At 44.6% G+C, this 15,763-nt stretch overlaps 1 long non-coding RNA gene across 3 annotated transcripts; it reads left to right on the forward strand.

The window, feature by feature from the left end:
* The first annotated feature begins 47 nt into the window (after nucleotides 1–47).
* On the forward strand, nucleotides 48–10,496 carry LOC118513990. 3 transcript variants are annotated; one of them, XR_004906541.1, is made up of 3 exons: nucleotides 48–928; nucleotides 9,566–9,710; nucleotides 9,786–10,496. It is a non-coding gene; the product is annotated as an uncharacterized LOC118513990 (long non-coding RNA). The 3 variants fall into 3 exon arrangements; XR_004906540.1 differs by having other exon boundaries at nucleotides 9,566–9,655; nucleotides 9,811–10,496; XR_004906539.1 differs by lacking the exon at nucleotides 9,566–9,710 and having other exon boundaries at nucleotides 9,811–10,496.
* Nucleotides 10,497–15,763: the final 5,267 nt, after the last annotated feature.

Here is a 15,763-nt window from a genome sequence, read left to right on the forward strand (position 1 = left end):
CGTCACATTTACTATTAGAATAAAACAAAAATCACTAGTTATAACGTACGACGAGCCCTGCAAACGACTTCGGGCACTCAAATCGTCTCGTTCGGGATGGGCACTCACTAGCATTGCATTACAACGCCACCAGTTGTTTATTTGCAGATTGTGAGCAATCAGTTCTTTCTTTCAAAAAGCAAAAGATTTCTTTTTTTTCCTTTACTGTTGTTGCTCACCGTTTAAAACTATTTCTTCAAAATCATAATTTTATCTGCCGAGATCTCACTCATACTGCAGATGATGCGAGTTACTTTTACCCCCTAAATGGAGCACTCTTTCTCACTCACTCTTGATCTCTCTCTCTCTCCCTCTCTCCCTTTTTCTGCATTTTCTTCCTTGCAACCCCCCTTTACCACGACGAATCGCGACGAGAAATTATGCCAGGTCAGTGATGGAAGATGGCAGCGTGTGTGTGTGTGTGGAAGCGGGAGAGAGACAGCCGTAAGAGCAGGATGCGACGAAGAATGGCGTCTGCCAGTGTAAACGGCGCGCGTTACCTTTTTGTTGTTATTTTCTTGTGCGGTCCACCAAAAGGGACACGTAATAGTGTGTGTGTGTGTGTGTGCAGAGGGAAAAAGGGGTGTCAGGGGACGATCTCGGCCAGCCAGACGGACGGATGGATTCTCTTTGTTTTGAAGACCGCACTCCCCGGGGCCCTCACGGACCATGTTCCTTCTGCCCGCGTGCGTGCGATACCGGAACGAAGGTTTCGCTTTCTTTATCGTTGGCTGCCGTCGTCGTGGTCGTAGTCGGAACCAAGAACTCGTCGGAGTGAAGTTTTCTTACCCTGACACGGACAACAAAGAACTGACTGCATCGCGCGCGTTGGGTTAGTATCGGGTGGAAGGTGTTGCGGTGGAGGTGGCGGGAAGATGGCGCAGAAGTGGTGAGTAAGCACTCTCGTTAGCACATTTCGCAGACGATACATTGCACTTACAAGAACGGTGTTATTTTGTGTGAGGAACGTAAGTAAAGTAATAGCGAAAATGGCCACGAACAAGAGCACGACGAGGAGGCAGCTCAGAAATTATCTGTCTTGCACAACCTTGAGACGAAGAACGGCTCAAAGATGGTGGACATTCGAGGAAAATCTTAAATCTTTTGAGGGAAAGCTTTCAAAATTTCCTCAATTTCCTACTCGATGACTCACTCCGCACGAACTGAGCTCATCCATATATTTCTGCATCAGCATCAAATATCCACGTGGCAGAGCTCGATTATCCTCCGGGTTTTAGATAACGTTGCCCTTTTCGCCGAAAGGACCTTCTGCCATTTGCCACCAATACGAAATGGGAATTCAATTGACGTTGCATCATCCCTCCTCGGCAGGGATTCAATTGCTCCTGCCCATACGGCAGCCGTAACCTGCTCCAGATAACGCTCACGATGTATTGCAACGTGACACCCGGGACTCCATTTTACACACTCATTAGCGCGATAATTGTGCGCACGGTGCTGTACGAGCCTGTGCCCGTGCACCCCATACACGTACTTCGGGTGCTATTTCTGTACGCACTTCCGTTTGTCCTCCAGCTGTCAGTTAGCTGGGGCCAGGCTCTGATTAAAAGAAAGCCTCTTACACCACACATTATCAGCGTAGGTGAAGGTCTCGTGTCAGGGTGATATATCCCGAGGAAACGGAAACGGACCCGGTCGATTGAAACCATTGAAATCAGCATGAGGCGTTGGATGGAATCGGTTCGTTCCTCTCTCTACCGAGCTTCTTATTTTCCTCTTATCACATTGCGTTTTCCTGTTAGGAAAGCTTACTATTACTACTGATCAAATTTTATAACTTACCCTTAACAACTTCCACGTGATTCATTACTACAAAATGAGGCACACAAGACAAATAAACTTAGCATGAATCCTTCAACACAAACGCAGCGCTTAAGTTAGATTATTGCGATAACAAACTCATTTTTTTATCTGTCTTTCTGAAATTTTTTAAAGAAAAAGTTACGCTAACGTTGTTAAGCCTTATTATATTTAAACATTATTTCATTTTCCGAGGAATTTTTTACTCTAACCTACCATAACACAGTGCATCACATAATAATATCATATATTTTCGATCCTAAGAACAAACTGTTTATTCATTGCTGAGTTACACAGATTTTCTTGAATTTATTTAGAAAGGAACACAAAAAACTGTAAAATTAAGGAATATTTTCATATGATCAGAATCTTTTACCTGACAAAACAAGTATAAAATATAGCTAGACCAGCGTGTTTTTTCGCACGCCAAACTGTTAAGTAAGCTTAAAACGTCAGACAGGCAAAGATCTTCTGCAGCCAATAAAAATGATGAAAAAATAATTAAAAAGTTGGCTGATGATGCCTGTCGTGCAGCTTCGAGGAAGTCGATTCATACGTTTTCATATTTTAATTTATTCCCAAAGAACAAATGAAGGTATAGTTATGCACCTCACTGTATTAGTTACAGCCCTAGATCTCCACTTACGAATGCAACATACTGCTCTCGGTGTTTTTCCTTCCAAACATAAAATCTATTTCTTGCATCACCGGCAAGAAACCACACGCTCATACAAACACACAACCCTTGGCTAACGACACCAGCCATACACACTCCAGCTAAGAGTTCTATTTTCAGCAACTCTGCAGTGCCGCATGCAGTGCGCCGCGAATCGTATGCACGTGTTGCAGTGTCTAATTCTACTGCTAATGTCGATTGTGCCCGTTCCTAGTGCGCATTCTTTAAGAAGCCACTGCTGGCGCACCAGCAGCAGCTAAATCCGTTGTCACATTGCACATTGCCCAATATTACGTCAGCAGCGTGTGAGGAACAGGGGAATCAAGTAATTCCAATCACGCGCCACGCGTGTTTCGAGTTTGCTACCTCTGACTGTCTATCATTACTTTTATCAGAATCGCGTTAGAAAGCGCGAAAATTCCTGTCCCGACACGCCTCTGAATCACTTATCTAGTACAACAGTACGCGTGTTATCATACACTAGACTTGGGCCCTTTTTATTGCACAATGTGGGGTCGAATGGTGGCATAAGCCGGTAGTGCTGTGTAAAATGGTGATTTATTCGTCATTCGATTCGAGTACTTTATGCCCCTTCAACTATTGCTGAACCCCTTGCTGGCACTTTTTGGACGTGTGTTTGGGTTGACTAAGACAAGAACAAATTAGCATTGCTTGATTTGATTAAACTATTAGCTCATGATGCTTCATTCTAGTCAATCGTAGACATGACTTTGATCGAATTTCGGGCGAACAAAATATTTACCCTTGACGACCGTCTGGGAATGAATCATGATTCATTCCGAGAGTCAATTGATTTTTCAACCCCGTGTCTGCCCTGCATTAGACATTCGCATTTCGCGCTCAACCGTGATGAGTCAAGGGATTTTCTTGCTGCCTAGACTACCAACCAAACGGCTAACGAAGAATATGAATTTGGATTGATAAAAATAGGTCAACGCCTTCCTGTACAATGATTTCGTGCGTCTGTGCTAGGTTTGATTGCTTCATAGTAAAGCGGTACGTAATAAAGCAGTAAATTAAACTCAAGTACTGACCCGAGATAAAGTCAGTTTGTTCCGAAAAAAAAAATTGGAAACAAACATCGGATGCAAAAAAAAATATTGCGCGTAGGTTCTGAGCCAGAACAGTAAAAAAACAAACCGACGAGCAATCAAACAAGTTACCCAACTGGCACACTTTTGGGCCCAAATGAAATTAACGTTTTTCATAAACACATACGGGAAAGATTGCGCAGTTAGAACAGGGATACGTAAAAACTTGACACTTATGCAACGCCACTAACAAATCCGGTAACCTTGACGAAAAAAAAAGAAGCAAATTCCCCATCGCGCTGGAAGCATATTAACCGAAAAACAAACAAACAACGATCCTTCTTGATTAGGACGCTAGCGGACCATCCACGCAGCTGAAATTGATTCTCAAGGGGGGAAACTACGGTCCGAAGTGGCGCATGATCGTTCCGGGAACGAGGGCGCTGTTACCTTTTGTTTTTTTTTTTGCAATTGTGCATCTTCACCTCGCAAGTGCAACATTCGATCACTTGTGCACGTGTGTGTGCGGTGATGATGATGGTGCTGCAACAAACGGGCAGCAGTGTGGCATGTGTGGCGACGACACTTGATGCGCCTCTCGTATGCACCTGAGCCGTGTCGTTCCGGCTTCGGTTCCATGTGATCGGTTGTTGTTTTTCTCGTAAACACTAGGATAGATGTGGGTGTGGATGCGGAATGGAACGGTGGACGCAGCAGGGAGTGGATGGACGACACGTGTGGACCACAGGAAAGGTGATCGTGGACCGATCGTACTAAGAAATCGGACGAATTTCTCGAACGGAGTGAAAAACTAAGGTCTTCTTGCTAAGGACACTATAAAGCACAAGTTTTACAGGTAGAATAAGAATTTTAATATCAAATATGATAAATATGAAAGAATTTACAGAAGACATATTGAAAGCAAAAAAAAACAAGAAGTAGGATGAAAGTAAAGAGATATGAAAAAGCAACTAGCAAACAAATCTAAGAAAAAGTCAAACCAACAAGTAACAATGTAAGAAAACAAAGATAAATAACTGCAAAACTAAGTGGCAAATTTCTCTAATCGAAAGGAAAAGTATATACTTCCTCGGAAAAAATGTTTCTTATTATTCTATTATGAATAGCAATAGAGAAAAACTATTTAAAAAAATTGTTAATAAAACATATTGAAAGACTGGAAAAGTAAATAATAAAGGACTAAGAAAATTTTCGAATGCCCCTGAAAATAATATTTAAATAAGTTAATGCGTCCAGGTCAATTTATGTGTTGCAAATCTTCTTCACCACACTGTTGTGCATCCTTCACAGTAGAATGTTTTGCTGATTCCAATCGGCCACGAGTGCACGAGTTTGAAGCAAATGTCCCACCTAGACCACTAGCTCGCTTCCTTACTATCCCACCCTCCCTGATCCTCCTCCTCCTTCTCCCCCCGTCACATGCCCACCCTGTTCCGCCCATCCACGTGCTCGTAGTTTCCCACGAGATATGACTCAATAACGTGAGCGCGAGCATCCGGCCATCGCCCATCGTCCGTAACTAGCATGTACCGGGTGCCCCTGTTAGGTAATCTTCATAAACGCCACATGACCACCCTCACACCCTCACGCCCTCTCCACCCCCTTCTCCCTTTCCCCACGCAATGACCAGTAATGTGCGGAAACAGTGCTCGTGGCCTCTTTTATTACGTTCGCGTCATCGGAAAATCGGTGGCGTTTGGTACGAAAACGTGCCCCATCTCCCTGTATGTGTGTGTGGGGTGGTTATTGCATTCGGAAAGCTTCTTTGCTTGCCTAGTGGGCAACAAAAAACACAGGGGAAGAAATAAATCGAACACCAACAATGTAACGGCGTGCCACTTTAGAACTTAAACAAAACGAAGCAAGTAAAAAAAAACCCAAATCGACTCAGCCCGATCGAAGCTAAAGTGCTGCACAACGTTTCTACCGCGCAATCGGAATTGTGGATTGCGAATTTGGATTTTTTTTCTCTTATTTCCATACTCGGGCAGGCCTTAAGATCGGGCGTGCAGTGAGCAAGCCGATTTTAGTGAAGTAACGGACTGCCGGACGTTGAATCGTTGGTTCGATTTAGGTTAGTAAAACAAATTCCGCGATTCTAATTGTGTGCTGAACATTTCCTAACTCGCTTATTGTTATAAAACCGAACGCTTCAAAGGGAATGTTATAGGTATAAAATATGAGTTGCACATTACAAAACAAATTAGAGAATCAAAAAAAAAATCACCAAATCGGCTCGAAGCTATTGAAGAAACAAACAGAAGCGAGCAAGGAAAATCGCCCTCCAGACAAACCGATAAACAAGCTTGATTATTTAAATAACATCGACCTCCATTTATTAGCCATTTGCCCAGAACGGGGCAAAACAAAAAGAGCGTTTGCTAAATAGGGTGCCGACGATAAATTGCAACAATCTTACCGCCATTACCGCCGGCATGTAGGTGAGAATGGGTCTAAGTATAACGAACGAGAACGAACAGAAGACTGAGTAATCCAAAAGCACCCCAATGGGCACACACCCTGGTCCAAACACACACACACACATTCCGGTTGGTAAAGCAAACAAAGCCGAAATAATGAAATATGTTAATTGAGCAAGAATTTTCGGACCCAAACACCGTTCTTTGGCACAGTTTCGGTCGTTCTGTTTGCTCAGAAGTGGTCAGCCAAAGTTGAGGAACTGGTTGCGGACTTCAAAGCTGGAGCTTGGGAGAACTTGGGTGATAGGAAGAGGGTGTTTGGCCATTAATGTTACGTAATTCACGTTAAGCTGATGTAATGCCGCAACCTTCTCCCATGATGGGGCCAGGACGAAACGGGTGAGCTAAGGGTAGAGGGCATGGCCATATGGACGACGACGACGACAACGCACCGCACATTAGCAAACGCTCAAGGATCGGTAGCTTAGAGGAGACCGTCTGCCGCTGACCTCATTCAAAGTCGCGATAGTCACACAACTCAGGCACAATCGTGGCGACATTGTTTGACTCCATTTTTATTTTTTGTTGATTTGATTTTGCTGTTTGCAGAGAGAGAGGGAGAGAGAGAAAGAGAGAGAGAGCACCGCAACAACAATTGGCGCAATGTGTTTTGATTTTGATAGTTTTGCGGACGCGGCTAAGAAAGTGTGACAGTTCTTGAGCCGCAATCGGAAGCGCTGGGGCCTTATGCTGACCCCGTTTCTTCTAGTCGAAGGCCGTGCGATTTGGTTCTTCTTCTGTGGATTCAGTGTGTTCTTGTGTTACGGTTATTTTGCGTAACATCATTAGCGCGTGCCAAAATAGTGCAAGGTGAGAAAATTATCATATCGATACGAAACAACGGCAGATCGATCGGTCCTGAGCCTGCTGTTAGTTCTAAGAGGGCAACAGATATTTGAATTTTATTCAATTGAGCTATTTTTAAAAGAGACATTACTAATTTTTGATCATAATCGATTATTCGAAATAAATATAACCTCACAAATAGTTTATGTTCGGATTTACTAACAAAGGCTTCTCTAAGCGTTACTACTAAGCTGTCAAATGTATTTCGATCCTTCAACTCACAGCCTATTCTGACAGCATGTAAGTTAACCAAGGTGTATGTATTTAGAAGGTGGATTTTTATCGATTTGACAGGGCGACATTTTAGTCGAGTTATGTCAGAGTTTGTTTACAAAATCATATGGTATGGGGCTACCAACATGAACAAACAGCCTCGATTCTCAGTCCTTTGAGCAATTTCGCTAATTTATGGGTCATCTTCGCATATTAAGTGTTGTCCCACAGACGATTGACGATATTTGGTTGCATTTTTCGTCAACAAATCGCAAGCGATACCATCACCGGCGCCTCCTCCGACGCTGCCGTCACTCTTCTCAATACCCTTCCCCTTGATCACCACGGAACTGTTATGTCAGGTCGAGAAATGTCAAATTGCTCTAAACAACTCTACCTTCTATATCTACATACCTTGAAGTTAACAGCAATCTTGCATTGACAGATGTCAAAATCGTCCCCTAGAAGGCTTTAGGTACTTATTTTATGTGAAACCACTCATGGTGATACAAAAATAGCAATTATTCTGATATTGCTGTCTGATATTGAAGCCTTTCAATGAATGTCCATTCCAATGCTTTACTATCTAATCTCAAGAGTGTTGGGACATTCCACGATCCCTTTTAAAATTAGCCCAGCTCTCCCGCTAGGAACCTTTAATATCTCTTTCCTTGTGAAAGCTCACATAAAGACGCATATACCGATATCACATGGCGACAAACCTAATCAATCCGTTTGAATGGATGTCCAATCCACCTGGCGTTACTACTAACTGCATTCCTAACATCCAAAGTGTTGGGACTTTCCACGATCCCCGTGAATGGGGCGTGAAAAAAAACCGCGACGACAACACAACAGGGCAGTCCGTCCTCACTGTCCGGAAGAAACGTCTCCTCGCTACGTTACGTTCGTGTGTGACGTAACGCTACGGCGGCGATTGCTCGCTACGGTACTGATAATGATGACCGTGCATCGGCCACACAACAACAAGAAGTAATTCTCGTAAACGAGCGCGCGCGCACTCGCACACAAAAAACGCGGGGATTTCTTCTACCCTCACTCGCCAATTGATAATCGGCATCGGTTGTGAAGTATTCTTATTACGGGAACGGGAACACGACCCCGGGCACCCCGGGACGACGGAAGTTGGAAAACCCTGCCCCGAAGCCGCGCAGCCGAAGAATGCTCCACTTGAGTATGGGAAGTCGGGCGAAAGGGGAAAATTGAGACGTAATCAGCAACAATCGTTCTACAGCCAGCCAGTGCGTCATCGAAGAAATAGGCCACCGAAGATGAGGCCTCGGGCAGGCAGCGAACGGCGAAGACCGTTACGATCGACCGGCGGAGGCTAGCGCTGATAAGGATGATTACCTAACCGATCAGATTAGATGCGTTGTTGTTTTGACCGGATTTTAGAGCGGCACCTGAAGAGTGTGCCAGAAGATTAGGACTTTGATGCTCTTCTATTTCCGACTCCATCGTTACTTCCAATCTTGAGGATCTCTTTTTTCTTCTCCTCGCTGTCTACTGTGTCTCGTTAGGATGCACCAATAAAGACATCACATCACCAAATTCCAAGAACTCCTCCATTTAGCTAGCGCTTCCCAAGGAACGCGCGTCAGACACTTCCTGATCCACGGTCCCAGGCACAGGCTAATTGAAGGAAGTGTATCACGAGCAAGCAGCATGGCTCTGAGCTGAGCTATACTAATTGCCGGCGCATTGACCGATTCCTCGAAACGTCGACGAGCGTCTGCTTCCTCCACACAATGCCAAAGACGGGCGGCAAATATTATTCAGCGAATATTAATGTCCGGCACTAAACTCTCATCCCTCCCATACTACACGACGCAACTACGTTGCCAGCCGTGTACCATTCCAGGAACGCTCGGTAGAAGCAACGGTTCTCTTTGTTCTCCCCGGGTTTGTTGATGGTTAGTTTATGCTCCCTTTCTGCTCTGTTCCCACCGACAGCAGCATCCCTCCTTAGTGGTGGCCTAGACCGTACAACCGTTCACCCCGTTTAAAAGGAGAGCCCCGAGCTCCCGAGGTGGTTCCTCGTGGTTCGATCGTCGATTGAATAACATCATTAATAATTGCCGACGTGCATTAAACGTGCACGGGATGTATAGTGTCTGGGGCTGCGATGGGATGCAGTCGAGTTCAAGATCCTCGCTCTAGGGCACGGCCAAAGCCTCCACCAGTCGACCGAGGGAGAGTGAAGGATGGAGTTGGAGGCTTATCTACGCGTTCCTTCCGTCTGCTTGATGCAATCGTGCGTTATGATTTCATGGCGATGGGAAGATGATAGATTGTGGGTTCTTCGTATTTTGAAGTAACAAGATGTTTATAGCTTTTTCCGCTACAATGTTGCATACAGCACTAACTATTCGCATTAAACCATAATTACTTGTTAGATAATTTAAGGACAAGTCTCAACGCGACTACAAACATTCGAGTCGAGTCCTTCCCGGATTGTCACTTGGCATCGAGCGTGTAAGTGCACGGTGTGTGTCCACGGTCGAAACGCTTTATCAGTGCCTATGTCTAGCCTTTCTCAGGGTAATTCTTTTTATAGCTCCCCTCGCATGGGGTTGTCCTTTAACAAAATCTGTTGAATAACATTTTATTGCTCAGTTTTGCATCGCTTTTTCCTTTCTAGCTGCAATAAAACGACGAACTCTCGGCCAACGCTTCGCGACTAACTGAACGGAATAATAATTCCGTTTGTCACTTTACTCAACCGGCCACCGGCTCTTCATCATGCATGACGGCAGACTTCCGGCAGGACGTAAAAATGCACGATCACGAGCGGTTAAAGTTCTGCCGCGCGCGGACAAAATTAGCAATCGAACAAAGAGAGTGCATTCGAGAAGTAAGTCCCTTCAGCTAGGTTTCAAATGTGTTTGTTATATATTACTATATGAGTTTGACACGATGACGCGTTATTAAATCGCGAGCAAGCGAACGACGATCGGAGTGTGCATCGAAGGACACTCTCGCATCGATGAGTTAACAGAATAGCAGCTGCAGCCGTGGAATACGATGTGAAATAGATAGACCACCAACCACGATGATGATGATGATGATGATGCTTTCCAGATGTAACCCCGTCCGCTATATTGGCCTCAGAGATCAATGCAGGTGATGAGGTCATGTATAGGTGTTCTATTTTCCCCTGATGCAGCAACGGCGCAAAGGCTTATTTATGCAAGGAGAGACCTATTTACGGAAATGGACTATCATCTTGTGGGTAATTTAATGCTTGCAAACCATACAATTATTGCAGGTGTACCCTCATGGAGACGCCAGGTACTATTATTGATACTAAATAAAGGATTTCTAACTGTAGCCCTCCTTCTCTCTCTCTCTCTAAGCTAGGCAGAAAAAAGTTATGACTTACTTCTTGACTTCTGCCTCGATCAGGATGAGATTCGATTCACGGACCTTTGGTATATAAAACTAAATGGCTAGCATAAGGCCATGGGATGGTTTTATTTGATAGCTTCCAATAGCTTAACTTAACCCCCGTCGATCTATTCACTTTTCGTAATAATTTTGTTTGTAATCATCTTGTTTAGATAATTATGCTTTCAGAATTCGTGAACAAAAAGACAAAGCTCTAATAAGCTCAAAACGTGTCACATAGCTCTCATTCCCCAAAAAATTGACCTTCTTTTCGGCTTTGAAACTGTTCACTATTCAACCTTTGCGACCTTTACCTATGAATGCTGGGTGCTTCACCCTCCCACTGTCATCCCCTAGATAAACAAACATTTCACCCCTTTTTTCCCTAATTGTTTGGGCCTTTCTTCTGTTCTCATTCTCCCTAACCCTAAGCCAGAGGGGGCTTCCGTTTTTTCGCCTCTTCTATCAACTTTCACCTGCCCGACTTTATTGCCCTGGAACGAACGGGGTGTCGAAAAGTGTGACCGCGAATGCAACGGCGGGCCCATTTTACCATTAGGAACGCCTCTAGCATCTCCGCCACGGCCAGAGGGCAATTGTTTGTTTGCTTTTACGGTGTTGTTCCGCTGGGATTTGGAGCCTTTAGGTGGCGAGAACCGAACCCCGAAACAGGGGGAAAAAAGTCGGCAAACTGCATGGCTATTGGCTTTCGCGACTTTCCGGCCACGCCGAATACGGTTGGGATGAGATTTACCTACTTTCACCTACATCGTCGTGCGTTCGTGCGTCATCAGCAATGGGGAACTTGGTGAGTGTTGTAGAATCATATCGATAGAGAAATTTTTAGCTTGCGGGTTTTTTGGACTTTAGGCTTGCCTTCAAGTGGAAGTTTGAGCCTTTTTGGGACGTAAAAAAATGGGAATTTTTGGATAATTTTTTTTGTTGGTAAAGCTTACTCAGCAGTTCTTGCGATACGCAAAAAAAAAAGCTTTTTTCATCAGTTGGTCAGCTTATGGGATGAATGACCCATTCATGATATTATTGATTACCCTTTTTTATAGTTTTCTGTGACAACAGGATGTGTCAACAGAATTGATGGGCTTATTACTTCATTATATCCTGCCCATGCCGCACTTTTTTACTAAAATTGTGTTGACTTTCTTTGACTCAGATATCGCTGGGATGATGCAATTCGAGCTCGCTATTTACGCACAACTTTTCTCCAAACTTCAACCCAAACTTTCTCCACCATCTGCCACTGCTGCCATCCAGAATTTCCAGCTTCCCCGTGTTAGGACGCCCTTTTCGCCGCATAAAATTAGCCCAACCAGAGAACAAAAACACACGTCCAACTTTCTCCTGGGTCACGTTGCCAGTAAATGCACCCGTGCACGTAATGTTTCGTAGTATATTTTCGTTGTCAGCCTCTCCGGGACGGGCTGAAAATAGTCTCCCCGAACCTCGAACCTTCGCTTTACCGTTGGAATGCAGCTCAAAACTGACGACCCGTGCCGCGGAATGGGCTGCCCACCTAGCTGGCGAGCAACCGAATTGGCATAAGCGTGGCCGTACACGAGACGTTTGGTGTGGCCACGTGTGCATCCCGTAATAGTTTACAAGAACCCGGGATTGGGGAGAAAAGGCCCCACCTACAACAACAGATGCGAGATGAGGCGAGTAAAGAATTTCTTTCGATGCTAAATAAAGATTAGCCTTCTTCTGGTCGAAGTTAAGAGGTTCGCAAAAAACAAACCATAATCGAACTCCGATGGGGTTAAGTTAATTATGTCATAACCTATATTTGCCTTCATACCTTCTACTTTCACTATCCCACTTTTCCCACCCGGTTAAAGCGCGTTCTCCCGGGCCACCCGTCGCACAAGTAATGAAGCTCGGTCGGCCGTTTAGTGAGCATTAGAAATTCCCGTTGCGTGTGGCAACTTCGCGGTCTCCGAAGCTCCGTGAAAGCTCGAAGCAAGGCAAACAAACGCCTCTCATCTGCTGCTCCCGAGGGAATGTTCATGCGATCACGAGACCCACGGACCAAAACCGGTATAGAACGCAACGCCCGGAAGAGGGCCACTACTCTTCGCCACTCTTGGCTGCGGCCTCCGGTGGAAAGTGTAACGTGATCGCGATTGCAGAGGCGTTGTGAGCTGACCTACTAAATCCGATCGCTTGTGCGTGTGTGCTTGTGGACTTGATTTCGGTCGCGATGAGATTCGATTTCGAACGCACCGGGAGCGATAGAGAGAGAGTGTGCGATCGTGTGTTATAAAATTTCGATACACTTCACCCCCTGTGGAGCGCCTATGATTTTTAGCCGACAGAGCATGAATTCTCGTTGGGTTGGATCTCTTTGGGGGGTTTTTTTTCGGGGTGAGTTTTCCTTTCCTTTTGTGGATGTGAAAGTGAAGCATAAATTATGTGAAAGCTATCGTTGGCATCTCCTGGTGTTTTGCATATTTTTGATAAGATACACTTTCGAGGGAAGAATATTGCCGCTATTGGGGAGTAAGAAGCAAACTGTTCCCTTTTTGTTTGAGCACTCTAGAGGGAGTGATTAAGTATCCAGCTATTATGTAGGAAGTATAAACCGCAAGTCTTCCTATCGTAAAAAACTTTAAAAATTGTAAATAAAAGAGGCATCATAGAAAATCATAACACACAGGAGGATTACAGCGAATTAACGCAACCCGAACGAAAAGCGAACGACTGCAGGAAATAGGTTAACCACTTCTCACAGGAATCTCCCGCAGTTTCTACCTATACCGAACTGCTCGGTCGGCTATTCATTACTCTTTCCGTTTCATCACCTTCGCCGGCATCTAATCGCACACCTGCTCACCTCAGCGGTGCTCGGTAGGAAAAACAAAAACCCGATCCCATGGAGAGTGAAGTGAAAACTTCGAGTGAACCAAACAGTCGACGACGGATAAATGGAACACGATCGTGATGGAAAGCAGGAGAGAAAAAAAAAATGCATAACCGAGATCTTATGAGTCGGAAGGGAGTGTTTAAGGGGGCTGTGTGTTGGAATCGTTGGATGAGTGTACTTAACCTGGTTTTGTCTACTTTGGAGCAAAAAAAAAACGCAAGAGTTGAGTTTAACTAGGAAGTGCAAGTAAGTGTAGGAGAAAAAAGGAATAAGTGAGACAAGAGCGTACAATTAAAAATAACCTATTAAAAATAATCCAAGATTAGGTTAGTGAATAATGAGATGAAATATTATAGCGTTAAATAACATTATCATTATAAAAAAAAAAATCAAATAGCAATTAAAGAAGGGGAAAAACATAATAATCGTCTAAGATGTGTCCATGTCCTAATTCGAAAACCATCAAAAGAATAATTAGCTTTAGTAAATATTTAACAAAAACAATTAAACATTAAGCACTATAGTAAAGAAAATTATAAAACTTGTGATCCTGGGCCTTGAACATCACCCCTGATTCCTTTTTTTCACTCAGATTCAAGAAACATCCCTACCTTAACCTCTTCTTGGTGGCATAATTTATGATCACACACCACCACACGAGCTCGTACCCCATAAAAGGGCAACCTGACGCTGCGAAGATAATTGTATCCTTGCGCTGGATGCTCCGTTTTGCCAACCCCACCCGACCAACAGCAAACAGGAAGCAATTAATCCGTTGACAGGTTTCGTAATGATCGCCTCGTTAACCATCCCACCGGCCTCGAAGGGATTCTTCGATGCTCCCGCTCGGAGGCCTGAGAACACCTGAGGTGACATGGATACCGGCGACCTAAAATATCAAAAGCCAATCGTGAACCAAAGGGAAATGATTGGAAAGTCGATGCGTCGATGGAAATGCGGTCAGCGGTACGGTTTGTTGTTTTCCTTTCACTAGCTTCTTCACTTTTCACAACCCCTGGGGCCACCATTTTCATTTTCTTGCTCGCTTTGCCCCATCGCGTTGAGTGCGCGGGTGATCTGATTCAGGAAGTGGCTGGGGGGGGGCTGTAGTGCTGCAACTGGATTTCATTATTATTCAACAGCAAACACCCGGTCCCGGAGCTGAGTGTGTAATTCGTGCGGTGAAGTAAATCGGTGAAGATCTCCACTTTCGGATCGAAATGCGCGGGAAGGCAACTAACGCTTAGAGGCGATGAGCGAGAGCGTGTTCTACTTTCCACGGGCTCGCCCACCCAACCACCCAGCGGGCACCCCGGTGACACACCACATGCGTTCGTGCGTGCGTGCGTTCATGCGCTCGCGTTCATCTGCGTCTGTGTGTGTGCACTTTCCATTTTATGCTACTTTCACCGGCCAAAAAACGACGACAACAACAACAGCTAAGCGAAAATCAGAAGAAGACACGGGCGCCTACTATGTTGAGAAGCAAGTGTTGTAAGAAACTGACCAATAAACATAGTGTAACATAGAAGAATTACTCCTTTCTTCTCCACGAACGTATCAGCATGGTTTTATCTCATAGCGGACAAACAACACACATCAGTTACACGACCTACTGAATTCAATTTTACTTAGTAGCCAAATGTTGAGACAAAGTTCTTACTGAAGATGGTTGGATTTTCCTGATGAGAATCGAGCCACGACCTTTTCGTGTATGAGACCAATCACCAAACCGCGATGCCATGGGACGATCTTATCCTCCACTGGGTAATTCGAGCCTCGAAGCTACTATTCTCGAGGAACACTTGTTATTAATCAATGAATAATAAATAATATATACTTCTATAATAACTAGCAGGATTATTGAGGTGCTACTAGCATAAAAGCTTTAGAAAAGAATAGCTCAACCAGCAAACAATCGCCGAGGTTGGTGACATTCCATAGCGCCCAAAGGGGGAGGCCGCCCACCATCAACCCATTCGGTGCAATTAATAAATGCATTTTAACTGCAAGCACAACGCAACACCCGGACAGCAGGACCTTCGCAACAGGAAATAAATCAATGGCTTTCGGGTTTCTTTTTGCTTCAAACACACACACACACACACGTCCGTGATGTAAATAGACCCGGTTTCCCGGTACCCATTCTGGCGCAATCACTCCGTTATTGTTACCATTTGGTTGTGATTTCGAATGCAAGTGCAGCACTTTAGGGCGCTGCTCGCCTGCTGCTGGCAGGATTTGTTGTTATAGCAAATGCTCAGGTCCGGTAGTGTCTCTAGCCTTAGAAGTTCTCGGTGAGCATGTCAAATTGTGTTTAATTGCACGG

Source organism: Anopheles stephensi, chromosome 3 (genome assembly GCF_013141755.1).
Source record: "Anopheles stephensi strain Indian chromosome 3, UCI_ANSTEP_V1.0, whole genome shotgun sequence".
In the NCBI taxonomy this organism is placed as follows: Eukaryota; Metazoa; Arthropoda; class Insecta; order Diptera; family Culicidae; genus Anopheles; species Anopheles stephensi.